Source organism: Aulonocara stuartgranti (genome assembly GCF_965226115.1).
Source record: "Aulonocara stuartgranti genome assembly, chromosome: 22".
NCBI lineage: Eukaryota > Metazoa > Chordata > Actinopteri > Cichliformes > Cichlidae > Aulonocara > Aulonocara stuartgranti.
The window spans coordinates 38,098,723-38,123,793 of record NC_138957.1 but is presented as its reverse complement, the minus strand read 5'-3'; the positions used below and the strand labels follow the sequence as shown (position 1 = coordinate 38,123,793).

The 25,071-nt window shown below is 47.4% G+C and overlaps 1 protein-coding gene across 2 annotated transcripts in view; it reads left to right on the top strand.

The window, feature by feature from the left end:
- Positions 1–25,071, top strand: part of LOC309699034 (semaphorin-6D-like) — a 90,778-nt gene that overhangs the window by 15,558 nt on the left and 50,149 nt on the right. For both annotated transcript variants that reach the window (XM_082521877.1, XM_082521876.1), the window contains exon 3: positions 24,461–24,574. The gene's annotated coding sequence lies outside the window, so the exon portion shown is untranslated. The remainder of the gene's footprint in view (positions 1–24,460; positions 24,575–25,071) is intronic.

Sequence of the window (25,071 nt, the reverse complement as noted above, 5' to 3'; positions counted from 1 at the left end):
GTGTTTGTGGTGTTTGAGTTGTTGTGTTGGTGTTTGCGGTGTTTGAGTTGTTGTGTTGGTGTTTGTGGTGTTTGAGTTGTTGTGTTGGTGTTTGTGGTGTTTGTTGGTGTTTGTGGTGTTTGCGGTGTTGTGTTGCTGTTGTTTTGTGTTGGTGTTTGAGGTGTTGTGTTGTTGTGTTGGTGTTTGCGGTGTTTGAGTTGTTGTGTTGGTGTTTGCGGTGTTGTGTTGGTGTTTGTGGTGTTTGAGTTGTTGTGTTGGTGTTTGCGGTGTTGTGTTGGTGTTTGTGGTGTTTGCGGTGTTGTGTTGGTGTTTGCAGTGTTTGAGTTGTTGTGTTGGTGTTTGCGGTGTTTGAGGTGTTGTGTTGGTGTTTGCGGTGTTTGAGGTGTTGTGTTGGTGTTTGCGGTGTTTGAGGTGTTGTGTTGGTGTTTGCGGTGTTTGAGTTGTTGTGTTGGTGTTTGCGGTGTTGTGTTAGTGTTTGTGGTGTTTGAGGTGTTGTGTTGGTGTTTGCGGTGTTTGAGGTGTTGTGTTGGTGTTTGCGGTGTTTGAGTTGTTGTGTTGGTGTTTGCGGTGTTGTGTTGGTGTTTGTGGTGTTTGAGTTGTTGTGTTGGTGTTTGCGGTGTTTGAGTTGTTGTGTTGGTGTTTGCGGTGTTTGAGTTGTTGTGTTGGTGTTTGCGGTGTTTGAGTTGTTGTGTTGGTGTTTGCGGTGTTGTGTTGCTGTTGTTTTGTGTTGGTGTTTGCGATGTTGGTGTTTGCGGTGTTGTTTTGTGTTGGTGTTTGCGATGTTGGTGTTTGCGGTGTTGTGTTGTGTTGGTGTTTGTGGTGTTTGAGTTGTTGTGTTGGTGTTTGAGGTGTTGTGTTGTGTTGGTGTTTGCGGTGTTTGAGTTGTTGTGTTGGTGTTTGCGGTGTTTGAGTTGTTGTGTTGGTGTTTGCGGTGTTTGAGTTGTTGTGTTGGTGTTTGCGGTGTTGTTTTAGTGTTTGTGGTGTTTGAGTTGTTGTGTTGGTGTTTGCGGTGTTTGTTGGTGTTTGTGGTGTTTGAGGTGTTGTGTTGTGTTGGTGTTTGCGGTGTTTGAGTTGTTGTGTTGGTGTTTGCGGTGTTGTGTTGGTGTTTGTGGTGTTTGAGTTGTTGTGTTGGTGTTTGCGGTGTTGTGTTGGTGTTTGTGGTGTTTGCGGTGTTGTGTTGGTGTTTGCGGTGTTTGTTGGTGTTTGCGGTGTTTGAGTTGTTGTGTTGGTGTTTGCGGTGTTTGAGCTGTTGTGTTGGTGTTTGCGGTGTTTGAGCTGTTGTGTTGGTGTTTGCGGTGTTTGAGGTGTTGTGTTGGTGTTTGCGGTGTTTGAGGTGTTGTGTTGGTGTTTGCGGTGTTGTGTTGGTGTTTGCGGTGTTGTGTTGGTGTTTGTTGGTGTTTGTGGTGTTTGAGGTGTTGTGTTGTGTTGGTGTTTGCGGTGTTTGAGTTGTTGTGTTGGTGTTTGCGGTGTTGTGTTGGTGTTTGTGGTGTTTGAGTTGTTGTGTTGGTGTTTGCGGTGTTTGAGTTGTTGTGTTGGTGTTTGCGGTGTTTGAGTTGTTGTGTTGGTGTTTGCGGTGTTGTGTTGCTGTTGTTTTGTGTTGGTGTTTGCGATGTTGGTGTTTGCGGTGTTGTTTTGTGTTGGTGTTTGCGATGTTGGTGTTTGCGGTGTTGTTTTGTGTTGGTGTTTGCGATGTTGGTGTTTGCGGTGTTTGAGTTGTTGTGTTGGTGTTTGCGGTGTTGTGTTGCTGTTGTTTTGTGTTGGTGTTTGCAATGTTGGTGTTTGCGGTGTTGTTTTGTGTTGGTGTTTGCGATGTTGGTGTTTGCGGTGTTGTTTTGTGTTGGTGTTTGTGGTGTTTGAGTTGTTGTGTTGGTGTTTGCGGTGTTTGAGTTGTTGTGTTGGTGTTTGAGGTGTTGTGTTGTGTTGGTGTTTGCGGTGTTTGAGTTGTTGTGTTGGTGTTTGCGGTGTTTGAGTTGTTGTGTTGGTGTTTGTTGGTGTTTGTGGTGTTTGCGGTGTTGTGTTGCTGTTGTTTTGTGTTGGTGTTTGCGATGTTGGTGTTTGAGTTGTTGTGTTGGTGTTTGCGGTGTTGTGTTGTGTTGGTGTTTGCGATGTTGGTGTTTGCGGTGTTGTGTTGTGTTGGTGTTTGTGGTGTTTGTTGGTGTTTGTGGTGTTTGCGGTGTTGTGTTGCTGTTGTTTTGTGTTGGTGTTTGCGGTGTTTGAGTTGTTGTGTTGGTGTTTGCGGTGTTTGAGTTGTTGTGTTGGTGTTTGTGGTGTTGGTGTTTGCGGTGTTGTGTTGTGTTGGTGTTTGCGGTGTTGTGTTGTGTTGGTGTTTGAGGTGTGAGGGTGTCTGCACGACTTCAAACTGAAAGTAGAAACAGCAGCGGGCGCTATGGTAACCGCTAACTAAACGTTAGTGTTAGCCGAGGTCGCCGTTTGCACTCATGTTTCTGGTGTTTGATGATGACGTAAGGTTAACCCTGGCATGTTGTGAGCTGTGACGATCTGAGGAGGTCAAAGGTCATGTCCTTCCTGTCCACTCTGACCTCAGTGTGAGGTCGTCCAGGTTAGAGCCTCACTGTGTAGTCAGTCTCGTCTTTGTTCCCCTCAGTGTTTGTGTTTATTTGTCACTTCTGCACAGCACCTATAATTTCATTGCACCTGTACAGTGACAATAAAGGGCTATTCTATTCTATTCTATTCTATTCTATTCTCTTGCAGAGAAGCGGAGGTGTGAAGCTTTCCCCTGAAAGGTTTTGGTGTGTCTGTGCTCTCTGTCCCACTTCGGCCTGTTTTTCCTTCCTAAGGTGTAAATCTGTGTCTCTGTGTTTGACCTGGTTTCCATCACGTGTCTGCTCCGTCACCCTCCGATGAAGCGGGGTGGGGTGCTTGGATGGAGGATGGCGGCTGACCTCCGGGGCTGACTTCTGGCGACTGATCTCTGGCGGCTTGCCTGGAGCCGGCCCACTTTAAACGGGTGCTGTTCATTTGTTTTTTCACCGTGTCCCAAATTTGTGCTTCCTGTCTGAGCCAGAAACCGGAGCTGAGGAGGAACTTCAGACTCTGGGAGCTAAACGCTTGTGTGGGAGTAACCGTTCTCATTTTGTCAGGGAGGCCTCGGTGGAGGTTTCACGCAGCTCCTGCAGTGAAGTTTCCTTCGAGGGTCTGAAGTGAATTAGACTGATGGAGTGTGTCGGCGTGTTAGCACGAGGCGTTCTGTCCAATGTTAGGTCTGGATACAGGAACAAAGCAGAAGCTGCTGCCTCGTTGAGGTGACGGGACACAGGCAGATATCGCCTCAAAGACAGAAATGTGGATTTTATTTAAAGTGCGTGGATGTGAGAGTGTCGCTGCAGGATATTCTGAAAGATCACAAAACAAAATCAGGCTGTGAAATCTCAGCGCAGAGCCTCGCTTCCTTTCAGCCAGCATCAGCCAACAATATGGCCTGCACACACACACACACCTGTACGTACGCACACCTATGCACATGTTACGAGCAGCTCCTATCAGAAGCTTCGGGTAATTGTAGTCGTGTTGGACTCGACAGGTAAACGCAGCACGCCTGGTTTAGCTAACTCAGTGAGATGAGCTGGAAAAGAACTGATTGAGTTTTTTTTCAAGGAATCAGCCGGATTTGATGCCGGCACGCTTTGGACGGGGCGGCGGCGTTTCAAAGATCGCCCACAGGTACTCGCCGAGCGCTTGATTAAACCGCTCTGATCTCGCTGTTTCGATCCCTGGCTGCTCCGGCCTGCGTGCCAAAGTGTCCGTGGTTAAGGTGCTGAACCTGGTGCTGAACCTGGTGCTGCTCCTGATGCGTTTGTCAGTGTGTGTGCGCGTGTGTGAGTGTGCGTACGTGCATGTGTGTGCGTGTGAGTTCAGTGGTCTAAATATGATGCTGAGAAAAGTCGACTCCCCCCGCGCAGCATCCTGAAACAGGATTACACGTCAGGCTTATTCCAGCACAGAGACGATGTACGCGTCACGTTTATTAGAGATCAGGCTCCTCCGGGCCGTCACGCCCTTACAGCAGTGAGTTGTGGGTAGCTGGAATCCTCTCGGATATCAGCGGGGTTAATCACAAGGGCCAATATTTCAATCAGATGGAAAAAGCTGAAAATTTGCCGCGAGCTTGTTCTGCTGCCGAGCCTGAGAGAGAAACTTATGGGCTCTGGGAGCGTTTCAGACGCGGCGAGGTCACAGAGCCAATCTGATTCTCGTTTCCGTGAACGTGTCACAGACGGGCTGCAGGAATAACTGTGCTGTGTTGATCTGGGATCATCTAACATTGAATGTTTCACATGATAGTTTAAACACAAACGTGTTTGAATGGCACAGCTCGCTGACGCCATGTTTTACGTGGGCAGGGATGAGTCCAAAGGGGGGCACGGGGGCACTACACCATATTTATTTCACATTGAAAGTGAAATGATATAAAATCGAGTGTTAATATTAAAAAGTAAAGCTTTTTCCAAGCGCTAGTAAAACTGTGAGGGTTGGTTGAACATCATAACGTCTGTATTCAGCAGCACAGACACAAACCTGAGGATGCTGAGACACTGTTCTTCATCCGTCACAACACACACACACACTTCAAACCACACCAAACTCACACAGCCTTCCAGAAACACAGCGAAGAGGAGTTTGTCCTGCCTTGGATGTGATTGCATATTTATCGTATTTTATCTGACTTTGTCCTCAGAGACCGCGATCACGTTAAAAGTCCTGATGAGTCCACAAGACAAATTACTGTGTGTGTGTGTGTGTGTGTGTGTCTGAGTGTGTGGCTGCCATTAGGCTCCCACCCTTCATTTGTCTAATGGATGAAGACTTAAGCCCCCTTAAAACACAACGTGCACGCTCACTGCATGTGCACGGTGATCCATTAATTAGCTTAAGTGGACCCTCAGCACCCCCCCCCCCCGGCGCGTCCTCGGTGAGAAAGCATCTGTAAAAGTCAGCTGATTTATCTGTGACGTTTCAGACTCTGAGCCCCACCCCCCCACCCCCCGGCCATCCTCTGAGATGTTTCCAGGCAGTTTTCCAGATTTTCCAGAATCCCGGTATTTATCCCTTAAAGGGGCGGAGCAGCAGCTTATCTGAGAGCCTCGGCCTTTTCTTCTTTGTGATTGGCTCCGCTTCGTCCCGGAGCCGTGAGGAATGTTGCCTCCAGGGGAATTTTCCTTCATCTATTCCTGAGACGACGCCGATGGGGCTGCAATGTGGAGGGTGCTCAACATGAGATATAACTTTTACTCGATAGAGAAATTAAGCTATCGCGATAGACCTCGCCGCTCTTGTCCTCTTAAAAAAAAAAAAAAAAAAAAAAAAGGTCAGCCAATCCAAATTAAGCAGCGCAGAGCCGAACCAATCACAGCCGCAGTGTCACGTCGTGTGACTTGTTACGTACAGCACAAGTGCCAAGCCGCACGTGTGCTTGTTTGGGAAGCAGCCAGCGGGTAATGGAGGAATCTAGCGCCACCTGCTGCTTTGGTGTGTTCATAGCAGCGTTTTCCTTCATTTCTGCCTTTATGTGTGGACGGGATTATTTTTTAAAACGAAAACGGAAAATCTCCGTTTTCAAAAATACCCGTGTACGTGTGGACGTAGCCTCAGTCTCTGACTGGAAGCGCTAATTCATCATTCGGCTTTTGTCAGACTAAAGTAACTGTTAAAACTGTTTGAAAAGCTCAGCTATACAACAAGGAGAGATTGAGAATTTCCTTTTAGTTCTCAGTTTATTTGATATTGACAAAAGTTAGTCAGTTTTGTCTGTTCTTCTGTAAAACAAACTAAGATTTATTTTTAGAATTAATATTTTGTTTCTAAGTGGAATTGACAATTTAGGCTGTTTCGTTTGTTCTGTTTTGAAACTTAAACGCTTTAGCGGCTGCCTTTTGTGTAGTTTGCAATATTTGTCTTTATTTATCTGAAAAAGTCTCATGTTCCTTAAGTACATCTACCCTGTTGAACTTATTATGGGAAATAAATATTTAAAAACAAGCTGCTGATTATTTCACATTTTACTTGTGAGCAACGGCACATTTAAATCTTACAAATATAGTTATTTGGCTGATATCGTGATAGATATCGTTATCGCCTGAAATGAAAAAAACATATCGTGATATGAAAAAATCTCATATCGCCCAGCTCTACTGGAAAGCAGATCAGAGACTTAAGGATTAATTTGCTGAGGAGCAGCAGACCTCAGACCCGCAGCAGAAAGCTGATTTATTGATCCGTTTCTGGATCAGCTGTGCAGGTGAGCACTGACTCGCTGCTTCTTCTTCATGTCTTTGTTTCCTGTGATCACACACAGACGGCACGAGGAGGAGAAACGCTGCTTTGACTTTATAGTTTGGACCTCCACCTCCTCCTCCACCTCCTCCTCCACCTACTCCTCCTCCTCTCAGCTCAGCTTTGTTTTAGTTTGGTTCTGATTAGCAGCGTCTCTGTGAGTCCGTCAGGGTCAGTTGTCTGTTTGAAACCACACACACAGTTCAGAATAATCCTTCTTCATATGACTGCCCTTAGTGCAGCTCATCGTCTGCCACTGTTTCCATGGTAACAGCAGGAGCAGGAGGTGATAGCTTTGATAGCTTTGTTCTGATTGGCTGGCTATATCCTGTCTCTGTGACATCACACACAGCCAAGAGCAGAAAAAACTCTGTGAGCCTGAGTGTTTCATGCAGACGCCTGGAGGAGGAGGAGGCCGCGTTTTGGCTGCCGTGCTGACTTTAATCATCGGCTGACGCTCGTCATGTGACCTCAGCTGAAACGCAGAGTGAATTTAGCTGTTTGGAGGAAGTAAGAGTGTGACATCCTCGTGCTCGGCTGGTCGGGAAGCTGCTCAGCGTTTATCGTTGGCAGTGATGGGGAAGAATGTGTTTTTAACAACCGCAGCCTGGCTCTGTGTGACGGCAGCTTTCAGTGTTGGTGTGTTGGAGAAAAACACTCACTGAACAGGGACGACTCACACTGACTGACTTTGACTCCCACCTCCACTGCTAGGCGAGCTTCAGAGGGTTGGTTTGGGCTAAAGCACGCCCCCGACAGGTGGAGCTGGGAATGACACGTCTCCTTGTTCTAAACTCCATCCTTCATTAGCTTCTCTGTCAGCTTCATTAGCATGATGCCAGTCATCATCACACACAGTGCTGCAGTGATGGCTGTTAGGCTCATTGGCTCTGTTGTTTTCCTGTCAGTGAGCATCTTTGAGCAGCAGATGGGGGGTGCAGCTCAATCAGCTGTTTGAGGCGCTCAGCTTCATCAGAACAGTCACAGTTAGACTGTTTGATCATATACGGCTACAAACATCAGGTATGGCTTTTAATAAGAGCGGCTCATGTGCACAGGCCTGCATCCCCACAGACTTCTGTGAGTTTGAGTTTCATGGTGTGAATAAACGAGGAGCTTGGACAGGAAGCGAGTGAAGATGTTACAGCTCCTGTAGTGTTTCAGAGTAGATCCTGGTGAGGAACTCGTTCTGGATTTAATGGTTCTGTTGTAAACAGAAATGGATAAAATTCCCGGCCGTACACTGTCAGCACTAACACACACTGACAGCAGCAGGCTTGCTTACACTAATGAATGGAGAAAACTGCAGGACTCTGGTCCTAAACTAGAATGACCACAGGTGTGTGTCCCTCTGTGTTAGCCCTGTGACAGGCTGGCCACCTGTCCAGGGTGTAGCCCCGCCTCTGCTGGGGGGGTAGAGAAGAGCCGGTGACCCTACACTGGTCTGAAAGACGGAGCTGCGTGTGATTGATGTGACTGCATGGAGGACTCAGACCTGTGTGCAAAACACACCAACCAGAAGCCAGAAATGGAAGCTGTTCACCTTCAAAATAAAACTCATCAACTAGTCAGGGAATACTCATTTGTCCTTAGCAACCACTGGCCATGGCAACACGTTTGTAGGCCTGCAGAGCGAGAGCGGCCTGCGTGAGGAACAACATGAGAGATCCCAGAGGTGGAGCTCGTTACACGTGTACGGCGTGAAGCTGAGCTGCAGCATCAATAACCTGTCAGATGTTATTTTTTGTGATTGATTGTTATAATAAGCTGGTCAGACGTTAGTTTATGGCTGTGTGACTCGATGAACTTACATATGAAGCAGTTTACCTGTGCAGTGAGGGAAACCGCTGCTCCGAGCCTCAGAGCCGCGAACACGCCCTCGTCCTGTCCTGCAGAGTCGGTGATGGCCGGCGTTTCGGTGTTTCAGCAGTGTAAGTGTCAGAGAGACACGGCGCCCTGACAGGCTGCAGAAACACCAGCTGCATACATTTAACACCTCAGTGTGTGTGTGTGTGTGTGTGTGGTTTGAGACTGCAGCACGCTCACCGCACACTTTCTGAAAAACCTCCGAATGTTGGAGTGTTTCCGGATTTCAGCTGTCAGTCAGGCGCGATCCGAGCTGTGCCGGCTCTCTGACAGTTTGAGGCCGCCGCTCGCTCGGCGCCTCGCTGTATTCGCATCTCTGCTGACCTGTTTCTGTGTGAGGCCAGTGCTGCTGCTGTTCAGACGTTTGCACTCTAAACTGCTTTCTGATGCTCTGTGCCACGAGTTTAACATTTATTGACCAAAGTGCTCCACAGCCATCATCGTCGGCCTGGTTTTAAGTAAAATCACTGAGAGCCGAGGAGGCGGAGCCTTTGTCTTCTTAAAAAGAGTCACGTTTGTCCTGAGGCGCTAAAGCCAGCCGTGCAGCTCCAACCTGAAGCTCGCCGTCCTTTTAAATGAACGAGTACTAAACATACAAGTCGCTGGACTGTGGAGATGCTGTCGCGTAGCTGCTCTGAGGTTTTCATGCTTTGGTTCTGAGACGTTCTTTGTATTTGTGCTGCATTTAAACTAACCTCTGTTTCTTTGTCTTTTTCCATGTGCCGTCTGTGTCTGACCACCGCTCCTCAACAGGTATGTGAGACATGAAAATGTCTTTGCTTTTGCTGTCATGTTTGTGGCTTTTCTCTCACCTGTACAGGTGAGCGCTGGTGTGGTTTGGTGATGAGCTTTTGAAATGGTTTGTTTGTGTAATATTCTCTGTCTTATCGTCATGGATATCACAAGTTTACACAAACTTACTGGATTAAACTTGATGTTAGCCGTGTTGGTGTTTTCTGACAGAGCAGCGCCCCCTGCTGGTTTAAGTTGCATTTACAGGATAAATCTTGGGCCTGTTACGTTGAGCTCTGAGGTTTTAAACCTTAATAGGTTAAAGAAGAGTCGAGTCTGGTGTTTGTTATTTCTGTTGCGTGCTCGTGGTGTTGCTCAGGGAAGCGTCCTGGGGCCTTTATCGTTGTAGAAAAAGGAATCGACTTGCCTGCTCGTCGTTATGCAGGCTGTGCTCTGAAAATGAATGAGCAGCAGTATTTTGGGGGCTGAGCTCAGTTTAATCAGTAAATATTGCATATTTATGGTTATCTTCAGCAGAGAAGAGTTGGCTGCAACAAAAACCCAGCAGAGGACAAAATGAACCAACCAGCACGCTGTTATCAAGTAAAATTACAGATCAGTCCCTCGCTGCCTGTTTGGAAAGGATTTAAAAAGCGTGTTGCAGACTGAGCGTGTGCAGCTGCAGCTCTCGCAGTGATTAAAGCGACTGAGCTTTTTATGAAAAATCCACTTTTTGGAGCAAATGAAAAAGTTCCCGTTTTTGTCCCCGCTCCTCCAGAATGTAAAGTGTGACGGCAGCGAGGCTGCCAGCACCGCTTAACTTCACTTCACTGAGTTTTAACAGCTAATCTGCCAGATGGTGAGCTGTACCCGAGCCGAGATGGAGAAATTCCCAGGTTAACTTGTCTGAACACGACCCAAATCAGCATCGCGCCAGCAGGCAGCTCGCACAGGTGGGGGGCTTTTCTGCGTCCTCGTCTCAGAAGCTTCGGGGACCGAGAGAAAAACGGTCAGAAACGATGGACTGCTGGTTCACGGTGTCAGGTGTCTGCTGCTGCTCCACCCGTGATCTTCCTCGTGAGTCAGTGACTGATGGTGGAAAACACATCGGCACTCTTTATCTTCTCCTCGCACTGACAGGACTCTGCTTTTCACTGTGAGAGAAATCTGAGCCGATGTCGACGATCAGAGAAACCTGCAGCCTTCGGCTCGGGATTTACAGCCGTCTGACGTCTGCAGACGCCAACGTTTCACCAAGAAAATGACGTTTGTGTTTCGCTTGGAGAAACCAGAAGGAGCAGCACGCTGCAGCGACTCTGGTGTGTCAGCAGCCCCCAGTTTCCTGCAGATATACAGTTGTGCCTAGCTTAGCACAGACTGATAGCGGCGGGCCGTTATCACGGCGCTTCGCTACATTTGGATCTGTTTGGACAGCTGCAGTGGTGCAGCTGCCAAATAATCACGACTGCACTATTTCAGGGAAACTGCTGTGTTTCTGTCCAAACTTTGATGACACATTTCTGTGTTAGCAAATCAGGGCCAAGCATCAGCGTTGCCATGGTAATCCAACGCTGAGCACCACAGCTTCATCACGTTCATGTTTAAACTGATGTCTGGACCGTACACCGTATATAAAAGATGGGCATGCTCTGTAAAGCCTCAGTGTTAGTGAGTTGGCCTATCAGTTACCAGCTCAGTTACAGCAGCCGTGTTATTGGTCAGACACACTCCGCATGTCAGCTAGCAGCTACAGCCACCTGTGTCACCATACACCTGACGGTCAATGGGGCCACGCCCCCACAAACAGCTGTTGTATGAATAAATATGTTTATTTTAACATGGCAGTCTCTGGGGACTGACTCACTGCTGCCCCTGCTGGATGTCTGGGGAACTGCAGGTTTCTTTGTCTTTGTGAAGCTTCGATGCTCACGTCTCAGAGAAAGAGATGGAGGTGATCTCTGCAGGCGACGCTCTAATCCCGCCGAGAGCAGATTAACCCCTGAGAGAGAGCTTCTGTGTCGTCAGATCTCAGCAGTAATCTGATTTAGACCGACTGTCGCCGTCTCATCTGTCTCATCCCCTCATCCTCTGACCTCGTCTTCTCTCCTGCCTGTTTTCTCTCATCCTCCTCTTCCTCTGACCTCGTCTTACTTTAATCCGTCTTTGCCGCTTCTTCCTTCAGCCTCCTCCCCGCAGAGCCTGTCTTTCCGTTGCCACGGCAGCCGTGGTATCCCAGCATGCTCGGCAGGGGGCTCTGACTGTGGAGTGGCCGAGCGTCTGCTCGTGTCAGAGCTGAACGTGACGAAGCAGAGGCAGAAGTGATGAGGGAGGCAGGAAGAGAGCAGATAGAGGATCAGACGGGAGGAGGCAGGTCAGGCTGCGTCCTCTTGCTGTTTCTCAGAGGAAGTACGACGACTGAACCAGTGTTTAAAAACCAGCTTTAAGCTAAAGTCTCAGTTATCATTGAATATGGAGAGTTTCTGTTTGGCTCACAGAGGCCTCAGAACATCATTATTAATCACATGTGACCTCAACTGCAGCCATGAGACGTCACAGGTCAGCTGGTAACAGAGAAACAGCCTCAAACCTGCGTTCTGTCTGAAGGTCAGCAGGGGGCGATGGTAAGACTTCTACAGGAGGATTCCTGACCTTTGACTCACCAACAGTCATGTCAAGGTAATCAAACGACCCCCTATGAGCGAACACGTTGGAGACAGTAGGAAGGAAAAACTCGCTTCTAACAGGAAGAAACCTCCAGCAGAACCAGGCTCAGTAAGACTCTGGTTAGATACCTAGAGCAGGGCGATATGGCCAAAAATATTTATCACGATATATATTTGAAAATTTGCGATAACGATATAACTGACGATATAATTGATGCGAGACAAAATACAACTCCACAACATTACTAGCGCAAAAAAACAACCTTCCATTTATTTTCACTTAAACAAGAAGCTGGTTTTTATGTACATTAAAGCTTTATAAAAATGTAACAGTGCAAATGCAAATTCCTTGCTGAAAGTTTAACCAAAAGGCATTTCCAGTAGAAATGGGCTGACATATCCTGAGCATAACCATGTATAATATCCACTGAAGTTAAAAAGAGGTGCTTTGCAACATTAAACTGCAGTGTGCAGTACGTATTTTTCGGAACACAAGGTGCACGGGATTATAAGGCACATTAAGCGAAACAAAGCAGTCAGATAAATCAAACTTTATTAAACTCATTCTTCTTGCTTCCTCCACTTCTGTACCATTGATTCATTAATGTTGAATTCTCTGGCAGCTTCTCTATTCCCATGTTGTTGCAGTATATTAATGACTGACCTCGTATTGTGGATGGATTATCTCAGTTGTTCTCCTGACTGAAGTTTGGTCCGTTTACAGCATCCTGCCATGCGATTGCATTTGTCTCTAACCATGAGGAACCTTCACGTTAACTTTTATAAGTGGAAAAGTGTTAGTGTTCGTCCTCCAGCTTCACTGTTTATGTTATGCTAACATAGCTGTGTCGCTAGCGATCACGTAGCACATCATTATATAGCAGCTAGCCCAACTTCAGTAACCCTACAAACGTCACTGCTGTTTAGTTTCCTGTCTTCATTTATGTTGGAAGTGATAGCAGAGCGGTACGTTTGATTTTTTTCAGAAATCTCTCAGTCAGAACATGCTATATCATGCTTAGGTAACTAGCGAAACTAGCGAGCTAACTTCCGCTAGCTTCCTGCTAACTTCTAACTCCGTTAAATGTAATAACTTTTGTTTTCATGGATGCCTGGAAGTTAAACTTCATAGTTACACCTGGTAAAGCAGCAATGCTGATCGTTTTATTAAAGATGAAAGAATTTAGACAGTTTTTAACTCTCAGTGATGCTGCAGTGTTCGTTTGACCTGAAGCATACGGAGTTTAGGACCCAGATTTAAGAGCATCTTAGTCCGACAAATACGACAATAACGACGGCCGCTTGCATGTTCTGCAAAAAAATGTGCTTTGTTGTGTATCTGACGGACAAACACCAAACCAGTTCCACATCACTGAAGTTGCACCATTTTTACAAACCAATTCTGGTTCATCTGTTTCACTCAACAATCGGCCATGTGCGTATGAAAACAAAGGCACTGCGCATGCGCGTTTTACTCATATTCTATCGCGATATTTCATTTTCCTATCGTTGCCTAACATTATACCGGTATTACCGTGAACGGTATAATATGGCGCAGCCCTAATATTTCTAAGCTTTTCAGGGCCGAGTACAATAACCTCAGTTTTATCTGAATTAAGAAGCAGAAAGTTAGCGGCCATCCAGGTCTTTATGTCTTTAAGACATTCCTGCAGTTTAACTCATTGGTGTGTGTTATCTGGCTTCATGGACAGATAGAGCTGGGTGTCATCTGCATAGCAGTGTAAATGTATGCTATGTCTTCTAATGATGCTGCCTAAGGGAAGCATGTATAATGTAAACAGAATTGGTCCTAGCACTGAACCCTGTGGAACTCCATAATTAACCTCAGTGTGTGAAGAGGACTCTCCATTTACATGCACAAACTGGAGTCTATTAGATAGATATGATACAAACCACTGCAGCACAGTACCTGTAATACCTACAGCATGTTCTAATCGCTCTAATAGGATATTATGGTCGACAGTATCGAACGCTGCACTTAGGTCTAGCAGGACAAGCACAGAGATGAGTCCACTGTCAGAGGCCATAAGAAGATCATTTGTAATCTTCACATGTGGTCTGCAGACTGACCGGTCTGCGTGTCATGATGTTTGTGCTGTTCGCTGCTTTTCTTTCATTTCTGCAGCCAATCACAGCAGCTCTTGTTCTCGCAGTGGTTGGCTGCAGGCTTGTTTTGTGGTGCACATCTGTGCAGCTAGGCTCATGTAGCAGCAGTGTGGCCTCAGAGGGCGGGGTGGGTGTGTTGCTGTAACGGGTGGAGAAATGAGGAGAAATTAATTCATTCAACAAAGGTCCTCAGAGAGATACATGTACAAACGTGTGTGTGTGTAGGCACAGTTTGGCAGGCGATTGTTCCTCCTTTGTGTAGCCTTCATTGCCTGTGTGTGCATGCATGTGTGTGTTTGTGTGCGCGCGTGTGTGTGTGAGTGAGTGGGAGGTACACAGTGAGATGCATCTCCTGGCTGGTTGCAGCTCTAACAGCAGATCCTGCCTCGTGGTGGGCGTGGACAGACCTCCTCATTCACCTGCAGGTGTGCGCTGACACACACTGAAACACTTGTGTTACCTGGGTGAATGTCCGCCCGCTCAGTGCTCTCTTCTTCTTGTTTTGTTGGTGTTGTGTATGAATGAAAGTCTCTGGTGTGCGTCCCTTTGAAGCTCTGAGGTTTGAATTCGAGTGTTTGAGTCGATTGAAAAACAGCCACAGAGCAACGAGCAGCAGGAAACGCGTGTGGTCGCAGGTGAAGGTCAGGTGACCTCGAGGGTCAGATGGGTTTGTGCTTCAGTTTGTCTAAATCCAGAAAAGCTCCACCTGTTGGTGACCGCTCAGTGTCAGAGGCCACCAACGAGGCATCGTGAGCATGGGCAGAGTAACGAAGGCGTAACGCTGTCACTGAAGAATCTGCAGACTGTCTGGTGTTCAGCGGGCGGCGGCGGTCTGCGAGGACGCTCGCTGTGATGAGATTTCATTTGTGTGAGGCCGCCTGCATTTCCACGGCAATTATGAACCACATTTATTTTATTGGATGATTGGACTCTGTGATGAGCCTTTTAGCCTTACAATGAGTGATTATTTCGGGCTTTTTGTGAATCCAATAAATTGGCCTTTAAAACGAGAGCGAGGGAGGCGGGCTGCGGCGAGCCACCGCCGCTCAGTTTGCATTTTGATGGAAAGAGTGGAATATGTGAGCGCCACGCGGCGAGGCTTAAAAACACAATGAATCTCCTCCAAATGAGCATAAAGTCATTTACTGCGAACAGCTCAGTGAGTCACACTGTGTGTGGTCAACACACGTGCACGCACACAAACACACACACACACACACGATGACATTCAGTGTTGTCATCAGACGATCTGTCTTTGTTATCGCTGCTGTCGAGAGGAGCTTGTTAGTCTGAGAGATGTTGGCCAGCAGGAGGGTGAGTGTGTGTCTGTGTGTGTGTGGCTACACTGTAAGTCGACTTCCTTTTGGACATCAAACATTGGTGGATATTGGTCGTGGTGGGCGGGTCATGTGGTGTTCACCTGGGCGGGAGCGTGTCGTGGCACAGGTGAGTGTGAGCGGTCGTTGCCTGTGAGGTCAGCTCGGCGCCCGGCTCAGCTTTTGGATCCATTTTCAGGCGTCTTTCCGGTCAGTCCGGCAGAGACGGAAACGTCTGGCGGAGCAGCCTGTGTGCTTTCCTGCGGCGTCACATCCAACCGGCCCGTCTGTGCGGGCGGCGAGGAAAACCACGTGGTGCTGCTGTTAGGCTGTTATTTAAGATGATGGATGACGGGATCTGAGCATGCTCAGTTCAGAGGCAGCACCAAATCACAATGACACGCCCACCAGTCGCTCCAGGCACTCGATGATTATGATTACTATCAGTATTATTTGATTAACTCGATGAATCGGTTTAAATGTGAGACATTAGAAATGGTTTCTGGAGTCTTTCCTTCAGTATGTCCAGATTAAAAAAAATACTGTGACATCACTGTTGATCTTTCTGCTTTTATGTCACTTTAATGGACCTGTTTGGACCTGTTGTCTTAGTGGACTGAGGTCAATGGTCACGTGGGCAAAGGTCCTGCTGTCCAATCAGTGATTGATCTAAAAATAAAAGCATTTCCAGTCCAGCCCCCCGACCCCCTCCTTTCTAACTGCAGTAATATCAGAGCCCGCTGACCAATCACATGACCAGCTGGGCTCTCTCCCTCCCCCCACGGACGGCGGTAAGCTGCCATGTTGGTAATTGTTTGACCTCTGTGAAGTTGACCCTGTGACCCAGCTACAGGCACCGTCGTTCCTGGTCTGAGCGCCACCGGCAGCATCCGAGCTTTGACCTGCTGGCCTCAGGAGGAAGCTCCAATTAAGTTGATGTCATTTGTTGCTGGTGACGCTATTCTCCAGCTCTGACCTCTGACCTCTGTGTGTTTGTGCTCCATGTTCCTTCCTGTGACTTGAACTTTGACCTTTGAATGAAACGCAGCACTGAAAATGAGCTTGCAGCAGCTTAGGAGTGCGTACCTGTGCGCCCTTTTCTGTGTCATGAGAAACAGGAAGTGCATGTTTGATTGCAGCAATTGCAGCTCCACCTGGTCCTCTGCCCTAATGTTCAGCGTTACTACAAACACACCGTCTCACTGACTGCTGCAGGTACGCCCACACCTGTGTGCAGGTGAGGGACAGCCAGGTGTGCAGCGTGTCGTTGGATTGAGACTGATGTGATGTCATTTGTGAGAAAACTGTGAGGTTGGCGGCACGGAGTGAGCTGAGCTCAGGTGTGCTCTGATGTTTTTGCCCAGGGTGTGTGTTTGTGCGCACGTGCGTGTTATCAACCAGCAGGTCGGTACCTTCAGCCGGACATCCAGCCTTCCTCACTGCTCTCTGTTGTCTTCCTCCTCACTGCTTTGATCCGTTGCTCATACCGAGGCCCGTGGCTAAGCTAGCTTTAGCTTTAGCCACTTTGGCTTTGCTAGCTTGTTTAAAACGCCTGTATTCACCTGGCTGACAGGTTTACAGGTCTGAGACTGAGGATAGTTGTCACCGGCGTGTTTGTCATGGTCGCCTTGGTTACTGTGGCTAATGTTATGTTAGCCTGTGGCTAACTAGCTCAGACCAGCTCGTGAATGCTGCTGATAAGACAAATCACCTCTCAGGTTCATGATAAAGAATGTCAGTGTTGGTGTTCAAAGGAAAACAGGAACTGGTCTGTGGGGTCCTCCTTTCTAATGACTGACCCCGCCCCCTGTTTGAAGGTTTTTGGAAGGTCTTAGCCTGAAACATGTTGTGGTGTAACTGCTGATACGAATCACAGACATGAAGCTAAACGTGCCCCGTGTTAAAAACTCACCTGAGCGCCATAGTAAAACGGTACCGATGTCATCAGGAGAGAGGCGGGACTTGAGCATGAGGAAGTAATGAGACGTCAACGCAGGGATGAAAGTAAATCCATCAGAGTGGACGGCAGAGGCAGACGCGAGGATTAACCTCAGCAAACGATCACATGTGGGATTAGAGTCGGACAGGCGTGTGTGTCTGTGTGTGTGTGCGTGTGAGATGGGGATGAGGATGATGAGGATCAGATTTGTTGCTGAGAGGATTAATCTGCTGAATGACTGAAACTGGAACAAAGCAGCAAACATGAAAACAAAGCTCAGAGGACACTGACCGCAGCCAATCAGAGAGCCTGTTTACAGCAGCAGGTATAGATTATTGATCAGTCTGTTTGAAGTGTACATCAGAAGATCTCAGCGAGCTCGCAGTGGATGTCTGGGTGGATGTGTCGATGAATGGACGGATAGGTGGATGACTGGATAGATGGACAGCTAGGTGGTGTAAAGGCAGGCGAAGCGTGTGAACGAGGAGGCCAGTCGAGCTGTTCTTCTCGCTGTTAGTGCTGAGGTCACGGGCCGTGGCGGGGGCGGGGACTAACGTTCAGCAGGCTCCTTTGTGCCAACACTTCTCCTGAAGCGGTGCCACAGCCTCACAGATGTTCTCCAACCAGCTGGTGGGTGGTCGGTGGAGGTTCGCGATGGTTACCCGTGTGCTATAACAGGCGTACAGTACTGCACCGACACCCACTGTGAGGTTGCTATGGTAACTGATGGGTCGCAGGTCAGAGATACGTGGAGATGCAGAGAAGTCGCCTTCCTCGCTGACTGCCGGTGACCAAGGCAACCTGCTCGAACCAGAGCAATCACAGTGAAGCTTTTGGTGCAGCAGCCTCTGTCTGAGGTGTTCTACACGAGTGACCATCGTGTAGTGACCTAATGGCCTCTGACCCCAGTCTGGGCGTGTGCGCTGAGGTCTGACTGGCTCAGTCTGTTTCTGTCTGTGTCACATGACCCACCTCCCTCACCTTCCTCCACGCCTGGTGGAGCTACAGGTTTCAGACTGCGTGATGTTAAAGATGACTTCGCTGCACAGATGGGACAACGAGCTGCGAGGAATTGTTGATCAGTGTCAGAGGTCGTGTTGGTAACCGTGGTAACCAGCAGGCTAGGAGTGAGGCTGAAAGCCTGCAGAGGTGTTGATACGCGACTCCTCTCCCTGTGCTATTGATCTGTCTGACCTCGTTAGGAGGGATTCCTCTAATTGGAGCCCACTAATGGCTCCTATTAGCTCGTTAGGTGAAGTTAGCTCGTGCAGAACTTCTGCTAACAAGCACGGACACTTTTCTTTGTGAGCAGGCAGTCGCTTGCTGTGCTCAGGCTACACGCCACTGAGTTCCTCTTCCTGAGAAACCAGCTCTGTTCATCCACAGGGAGCTCCTCCTCCTGCCTCACTGTTTTATTTCTCTGTGAACGAAATGAGCCGAGCGATGGGCCTCGGGCCTAATGGCAGCTGATAAGATTTCCTTCGATCTGGACTCGTGCCACCAGCCGAGAGCAGAATCCTCCAGAGAATCGATCCTGAACAAATCCAATCAGCTGCAGATGCTCGCTGAGCGGCACCAGGGGAGCCTCTTTGTTTTACACGAGGAGCTTCCTTTAATCGTGTTACTGCGTCCTGAGTTTGCCTTCAAACTTCCCCCTTAAACCCTGACTGCGTTCCTTTAGAGCACAAACTCCAGCTGGGAATGTCCTAGAATCAAATCCTTTAAAATCCAAATCTGGACAAAAACAATGTGAGGCTGAACTCTGCTGTAGCTCTCGGCCTCTGTCTTCATCTTCCTCTGTCTAAATCTGAGCTGAGCCTTAAAGCCCGCCACACGCAGCACCATTAATCATATGCCCACTACGTTCTTATTGTGGGGGTTTTAATATCCATGTCTGCTGCCCTGACAAACCTCAGGTGAAGGAGTTTTTAAGCCTCATTGATTCTTTTAATCCGGTCCAGCCCGTACCTGGTCCCACACATGAACACGGACACACACTGGACCTGGTCCTGTCGCACAGTCTACCTGTGTCTAACATGGAAGTGACTGACACTGCCTTCTCTGACCATATGGCTGTATTATTTGATGCTGCGTTTTCACGCACTACAGTTCAAACCAGCGCTCCTGTTCGCCGCTGTCGGATTATTAACCCTTCCACTGCTGCCCAGTTCCCCGCTGATCGTACTGCCTAACCACTCTGGACTCTGGCACCATTAATAACCAGGCAGCCCAAGGCTAAAACGGACCCTTGGTTTAACGACGCCACTCGGGCTGTGAGGAGGGAGTGTCGTAGAGCTGAACGCAGATGGAAGAGGGACAAACTGCAGGTGTCTCTTCAAATCCTAAAGGACTGCTGGCGCCTCTATCAGGATACGGTCAAGGAGGCTAAAAGAAAATATTTCTCTAAGATCATTTCCTCCAACAGTCACAATCCACGTGTTATTTAACTCTACTGACTCAGTCTTAAATGCTCCACAAAGTGGCTGCTTGGAGGCCTCTCTGATGATTTTATGTGTTTTTCATTGAGAAGGTTGCAACCAAAGGAGAGTGGTGTCCCAGAGGTCTTCCAATCAGGTTTTAAAAACGTTCATAGCACGGAGTCAGCACTCTTAAAGGTTTTTAATGATATCCTCCTTTCCTGTGACTCTGGCAATCATGATGTTCTTGACCTAACAGCTGCCTTTGACACTGTAGACACAACATTTTACTGACTCGCTTGCACCATCTTGCAGGCATTCGTGGTACTGCTTTGAAATGGTTTAGGTCTTATCTTTCTGACAGAACCTTTAGTGTTAACCTTTCAGGGTATGAGTCCTCCTCTGCTGCCTTTCAGTCTGGGGTCCCACAGGGCTCAATTTTAGGGCCTCTGCTTTTTTCATTATGTTTACAGCCCCTGGGAACCATCCTCAGAAGGCATGGATTACCCTTCCACTGCTATGCTGACGACTGTCAGATTGATCTGCCTCTGAAGCAGAACGATGCCTTCTCTATTAAGCCACTTCTAGCATCTCTAGAAGACATTAAATCTCGGATGTCCCTAAACTTTCTAAGATGTAATTCAAGCAAAACTGAGGTGATTCTGTTTGGTCCTAGTGGACCTTGTGAACCTTGTGTATTTTAAACCTGTTGTTACTAACCTGGGTTTTAAGATGGACAGTGATTTTAAATTAGACAGTCAAATTAGGGCTACTGTCAAGTCCAGTTTTTATCATTTAAGGCGCTTGGTAAAGATAAGACCTACTTTATCCAGGCTGCATTTTGAAACCGTAATCGATGCTTTTATTCCATCTCGTTTGGATTACTGTAATGTGCTGTATTGTGGAGTTAGTCAGCATCTTCTCTCTCGTCTGCAGCTGGTCCAAAATGCTGCTGCACGACCTTTAACCAGAACACATAACTCCCATCCTGGCTTCACTCCATTGGCTGCCTGTATAATTACAAAATGTTTTATGTAAGATTTATGTTTTGTGATTTATCACGTTCGGTGTGAACACAGTTCATTTAAAATTCTCATGTTTGTTTTTAAATGCTTAAAGCAGGGGTGTTAAACTCATTTTAGTTCAGGGGCCACATGGAGAGAAGTCTATTCTCAAGTGGGCCGGACTGGTAAAATCATTGTGTATATAACTTAAAAACAACAACTTCAGATTGTTTTCTTTGTTTTAATACGATCAACATAAAAATAAAGCTAGAGCCTGTGTTCAAAGTAGTACAGGCACAATATACAGTAGCTATTAATCATAAAACACCTCAAGTTATTTGAAAATCCTGAGGACAAAGAACAAGCACACAGCGCCTCAGTGATTCACAGAAGTATATCACAGATCACAGAAGTACATCAGGGTGTCTCATGCAGCACTTTCAGTGGGGTTGCATCGTTTATGTGACTCCTGATACCTGGCATCTTTAGCTTTCACCAGCTCATCAATATCAGGCTTCACATCCTGAGCAGCAGCTAACTTCAGGATGTGATTCGAGTGCCTGTGCGTGAGCCTTGAGCGCAGTTTTGTTTTATTTATGCTCATTACAGAGAAAACTTGCTCACAAAGATACGTGGTTCCCAACATGCACAATAGTTTTGCAGCGAGGGCATCAAGTTGGGGTAACCAGGCAAGAGATTCTGACAGAATGTGTTCAAGCCAGCTGCGGCAAATTTGCCCTTCAAATCCGAGTCACACTGCAAGTCTGTTATTTCAAGTTGGATACTGACGGGCAGATCAAAGGGATTCACGGTGAACGGCGAGCACAAAACTTTGAAGTCTTTCTCCAGTTCACCAAAAATCTGAAATCGTTGCTCAAACTAGTAACAGTCCCGTTATTTTATCTTTGAACCGCTTCATATCCGCAACACTTTGGAAGTGAGCTGCATCACCACCGGTGGGCTGCGTCTCCCACAATAACAGCTTCAACTTGAAATGCTGTCATGATACTGCGTGACAACTTTGTTGCGTCCTTGCAGCTGTTTGTTCAAGTTATTCAGGTCCTCTGTAACATCCACCATAAATGCAAGGTGCTGCATCCATTCTGCAGAATGAAATTCTAACACTGGTTTCCAGTTTTCTTCCATAAACTGTTCAATTTCTTCTCGTAAATCAAAGAAACGCCTCAGCACAGCACCTCGGCTCAGCCATCTTACCGCAGTGTGGTATGGCAGGCCATAGATGTGGTCTTTCTCTCTGAGAAGACTGTCAAACTGACGGTGCTTGAGGCTTCTGGATGAAATTAACAGTTTGGATGACCACCTTCATGGCGTTATCCATTTTCAGTGACTTGCAACACAAAGCCTCCTGGTGCAAAATACAGTGAAAAGTCCAAAAACCACGTCCTCCATTTGCAGATTGCACTTTATCTCTGAACCTTTTTACAACGCCTGCTTTCTTCCCGATCATTGAGGGCGCACCATCTGTAGCCAGGCTGACAGCGCGGGACCGGTCCACTCCGACCCTGTCCAGCGCGCCGACGAGTGCGGTGAAAATATCAGCTGCGGTCGCTGTATCTGTCATCGGTACCAACTCCACGAACTCCTCGGTGACGGTCAATGTGTCATCAACTCCGCGGATGAAAATTGCCAGTTGTGCAACATCTGTAATGTGCCTTCATCAATTGCAACTGAAAACACAATAAATGACTATTTTTTTGTCCAAATCCGCTGAAAGATCAGAAATCCTGTCGGCAACTGTGTTTCCTGTCAGGCTGATATTTGCAAAGGCCTGGCACTTTGCAGGGCACACAATCTTAGATGCCTTCATCATACATGTTTTTACAAATTCACCCTCACTAAATGGCTTTGAAGCTAGTGCAATGTCGTTGGCAACGAGGTAGCTAGCTTTCACTGCAGCGTCACTGATGTCTCGGCTGTGAGTAAACACAGACTGCAGTTTCTTCAGACCCGCCAACAGTTCATTCACCTTCTCTCTTCTCTGCTGTCCTTAAAAGTTGTCATATTTGTCGGCATGAAGACTCACGTAGTGGCGACGGAGGTTATATTCTTTCAGCACTGCAACATGCTGGGAACACACCAAGCATACAGCTTTCACTTCCGTGAATAAATAGGAGGATGACCATTTTTCTTGGAACACTCTGCACTCTGCATCCACTTTTCTCTTTTTGACAGAGACATATTGGGCCAATGAGGGTGCCAAAGCACATCGGGTTTAAATTTCGCGGGCAAAACAAAGTAGCTCACAATTGCTATTGCGCCATCCAATGGACACAATTGGAACAGCAGTTTCTTTATTGAAAAATTGCTGCTCATTTTTATACTTTACAAAATCATCTCACGGGCCAGATTAAACCCGTTTGTGGGCCTGATTCGGCCCGCGGGCCGTACGTTTGGCACCCCAGGCTTAAACGGTCTTGCCCCAATTTACCTCTCTGAGCTTCTTCGTCCTTACCCACCCCCCAGGTCTCTCAGGCCAGCTGACAAGCTGCTCCTGGAGGTACCCAGGTCCAAGAGGAAGCTCAGAGGGGGCGGAGCCTTTCCTTCCTCAGCTGAGGTACCCAGGTCCAAGAGGAAGCTCAATTCTAATTATCATTTTATACTATTTTATTATTGCTTTTGCTATTTGTGCCAATTCTACTGTTTTAAATATTATTTGAATTATTTAAAAAAAAAAAAAGATGATATGTTTCCTCTATTTATATTATTTCTTTTTTGAACTTGTTTAATGTATCAAGTGTACAGCACCTGAAAGTGCTTTATAAATACATTGCTTTCTTGCTAGTGTTAAAGAGTACTGCACTGATTCAGCTAAAAGGTGATGTGTTGCAGGCGTGTTTCAGGCGTGTTGCAGGCGTGTTTCAGGTGTGTTTCTGGTGTGTTGCAGGCGTGTTGCAGGCGTGTTTCAGGCGTGTTTCTGGTGTGTTGCAGGCGTGTTGCAGTCATATGACAGGCGTGTTTCTGGTGTGTTGCAGTGATATGACAGGCGTGTTTCTGGGGTGTTTCAGTCGTGTTGCAGGCGTGTTACAGTCATGTTTCAGGCGTGTTGCAGGCGTGTTTCTGGTGTGTTTCAGGTGTGTTTCAGGTGTGTTTCTGGTGTGTTTCAGGCATGTTGCAGGCGTGTTGCAGTCATGTTTCAGGCGTGTTGCAGGCGTGTTTCTGGTGTGTTTCAGGCGTGTTTCTGGGGTGTTTCAGTCGTGTGACAGGCGTGTTGCAGGCGTGTTTCTGGTGTGTTTCAGGTGTGTTTCTGGTGTGTTTCAGGTGTGTTTCTGGTGTGTTTCAGGCATGTTGCAGGCGTGTTGCAGTCATATGACAGGCGTGTTTCTGGGGTGTTTCAGTCGTGTTGCAGGCGTGTTGCAGGCGTGTTTCTGGTGTGTTTCTGGTGTGTTTCAGGCATGTTGCAGGCGTGTTGCAGTCATGTTTCAGGCGTGTTGCAGGCGTGTTTCTGGTGTGTTTCAGGCGTGTTTCTGGGGTGTTTCAGTCGTGTGACAGGCGTGTTGCAGGCGTGTTACAGTCATGTTTCAGGCGTGTTGCAGGCGTGTTTCTGGGGTGTTTCAGTCGTGTGACAGGCGTGTGACAGGTGTGTTTCACTTGTGTTGGAGTCATGTTAGAGGTGTGTTGCAGGGGTGTTGTTGGCATGTTGCTGGTTTGATTGACATGTGTTGTTGGTGTGTTCAACATGTGTTGGAGGTGTATTACAAGTGTGTTGTCGACATGTTGCTCGTGTGTTTCAGTTGTGTTGCAGGCATGTTGTTGGTATGTTGCAGGTACTTTGTGTGTTGACCTGCAGGTTTCAGGAAAGTGTTTGTGAGTGTTTTTATTCCAAGCTGGCAATAATTTTAATGTCAGGATGTCTTCATGCAGCGAGCTGCACTGATTGGTCATCAAGCTGTGGTTCACTGTCCTCTCTTGTGATTGGTTGATGTGTTGGGCTGGTCCATGGTACACAGCCAGAGGTCCGTCCTGATGAGGCGCCTGCAATCAAAACACCACAGAGACTGTTAAAAGCAGCTCGTCATGTTTGCTCAAAGCTTGAAGCACAAATGTTTTGGTCCTTTTAAACTTTATCGTTTTGCTGTTGCAGGACGTCTGAGGGGGTGCACCCCCGCCTCCTGACTTCCTGTTTGCTTTGCTGCTGTCACTTGAGCATCCAGAGGCTTCACCTGTCCTTCGCAGCAGATTTTCACTCTGTAAAAATGTAAGTACGGTCACCCTTCAGAACCACTCTAATGTTCCTCTGAAGCTCTCTTGCTGCCAGCCAATCATGCGACAGGCTGACTCAGTGCTGAGCTCTAAGTGTCTGCTCACGTTTGCAGCCTTTCATTTAATCAGAGCTCTGTGGCTGTCAGTCCTCTGCATGCAGCTTCATCACATGGAGTCTTTTACCTCATGTGACAGCTTTCATGATTCACGTCACATGGTGTGTCTGCGGTCCACCAACAGATATACAACATTATAAAAACAGTCTTTCTCCAGAGCCTTGCTCAGTCGTGTCGTCATCATCATCTACAGTCTGTTTGTAATGATGAAGATGAGCAGAGATGAAGCTCACATCAGTCCAGTCCTGTCGCTCACAGACTGCAGGAAGCTCGATGCCAAACGCTTCTCTTTGTGTATCTGTGTTCGAGGCATGGAGGATGTAACAGCCACTCGTGGCTCTTTCCAGCACCTCCAAAATCATAGGAAGCAGATCTG